This window comes from Empidonax traillii, unplaced genomic scaffold (assembly GCF_003031625.1).
Source record: "Empidonax traillii isolate 1590-97213 ecotype Southwest subspecies unplaced genomic scaffold, ASM303162v1 scaffold2084:size75055, whole genome shotgun sequence".
NCBI lineage: Eukaryota > Metazoa > Chordata > Aves > Passeriformes > Tyrannidae > Empidonax > Empidonax traillii.
This window is the reverse complement of record NW_020957277.1, coordinates 23258-25569: the sequence shown is the minus strand read 5'-3', so window position 1 is coordinate 25569 and position 2312 is coordinate 23258.

Sequence of the window (2312 nt, the reverse complement as noted above, 5' to 3'; positions counted from 1 at the left end):
GGGCAGGGGCTGGTGGCCAGTGGCCAGGTCCAACAGCCAGGTTCCCCCACCTTGGTGCCTGTACATCCTATTTTTGAAATTCAGGGCAATAAAAGGATTCATTTAGGGGGCGTTCAAGGAAAAATTCTATCTATGATAAGCCCTGCGTGTCCAGGGTCACCCGAGCAGCACTTGGGACACATGGGATGTACCTGGAGCCACCTTTGCTGATGAAAACAGAGGTGCCGACCCCAAAAGTAGGTTATAACCCAAAGCAAACCCTGTTTGGTGTTGGCACCCACTCACCCCAGCCAGGGCTGGCTGCACCCTGATCGTGGCCATGCCACAGACACCCAGCACCTAAGTGGGTCACCCGGGAGCAGCGAGAGCTGCTGTCCTGGGGATTTAGCTCCTCTTTCACTCCCTGCATTTATCCTTTGCCTGTGAAATATTAATGGCTCGTGATTCATCCCCAGCACGAAGGAGGTGACGGACACGTGTGCGTGTTCCTGTGCCTCTGCTGTGCACACACATGCAGATAGATATGCAGATATGTATTCAAAGGCTCCTCCAATCCTCCAAAGCCACTATTAAAGGCTGTTTTGGGGATCTGTTGCACATTCCTTGCCGTCCTTGTGCCGGCATCTCATTAGCCACGAGCCAGGAGCGAGCTCAGCGTCCCCGTGCTGGGCTCGGCAGGGGCTCAGCCCGGCAGTCAGCAGCTCTGTCCCCGCAGTGCTGGAGCCACCAGGCTGCTCAGTGACACACCAGTGCCAACCAGTTACGCTCCAGACTGGTGGCAGCCCCCCCCAGACTCCCGCGAGGGGAACCCCCTGCAAACAAACTGCGTAGATGGAGGCGCCGGTGGCACCCCGGTGAATCCGGGGAGGCAGGAGGTGCCCGCCGTGAGGAGGGCGTCGAGTGGTGGCTCCTCACACCCAAATCCCCTGTTTCTCCCTCCTCTTGGAGATCCATCGCAGCACTCCCTTCCCACCCTCGCCAGGAGAATCCCCCCGGATGGCTCGGTCCCCGCTCCCCGCCCGGGCTGTTCCTGGTTTAATTGGTTCCCAGCTCCTGCAGGCTTTGAAAGATGAAAAGCCCTCGACGGGGGAAGTGTTGAGCGTTCATGGTTTATTAATGGCGAGCCATCATTATTTTACCTTTCAAGTGCTCAGGCGAGAGGGAGGAGGGAAGGAGAGGGGGGAAAGCACCGCACACCCTCCGCGATTTCCTCCTCCCTCTCCACCAGCCCCACCAGCCGCCGCCGCCGCTTTCCAAGGGGCCGTTCCGCAGATTTATGGTGGCATTCCCAGTAAAACAGCATGGGAGAAGCAAACAAACAAAGCAGCAGATGCCAAGAGCCTCCAGCGTCATCGCTGGGCTCAGCCATCCCCGGGGGGGCCCGGCTGGGGAGGAGCATCCCCCCGACAGGCGCCCACCCAGCCCCTGTGCCGAGCGGAGCCGTGCGGAGAGTCATCTGCTGCCGGCCCATCATTTGCCCAAATCCCATATTTTCGGCTGCTGCGTCTCCCCGTGGCTCCCATCCAAATGTTCCCTGTGAATTATAACCCCCAATGGGATGGGCTGTGAGTGGGAGAGGGGGAAAGGGGGGTTCGGCAGCGCCGTGTGTCCCTCTGAGCATCGCTGCACCAGAGATGCTCCCAAGGACGGTGGAGGGGCCCAGCCCCTGGCACGGACAAATATTCCTGGATTTTGATGAAGAGAGGGCAGGGAGGGTCTGCTGGAGTGGCCCAGACACCACCATGGATAAACATTCCTGGGATGTGACGAGATGAGAGCAGGGAGGGTCTGGAATGGTCCAGACCCACCATGGCCAAATACTCCCAGGATGTGAGAAGGAGAGGGCAGGAGGGATCTCCCAGCCCCCAGCATGGCCAAATATTCCTGGATTATGATGAGGAGAGGGCAGGGAGGCTCTGCTGGAGTGGCCCAGCCCCCAGCATGGCCAAATATTCCTGGGATGTGACGAGGGCAGGGAAGGAGTAGCACAGGAGGGAGTGGGGGGGGGGGGGGGGGGGGGGGAGCAGAAACAACATTTTCCAAAGGTGTTTTATTTGTTTGGCTTTTTTTTTTCCTTTTTTATTGGCATAAATAATTCATACACTGTCACCTCACCAAACACTGCACGAGAAACCACGGGGGAACAAACGGCGATCCAGTTCTGCAGGTCACAGAGATTCGCACCCAGTCGGACAGCTGAAATTAGAAATACTTTCTGCGAGTGTAGAAAACGTTAGAAATTGTCACTGTACAAATTTACATCGGGGACATCCATCGTGCCTTTCCCAGCGCTGCTCTTCTGTCGTTTTGAA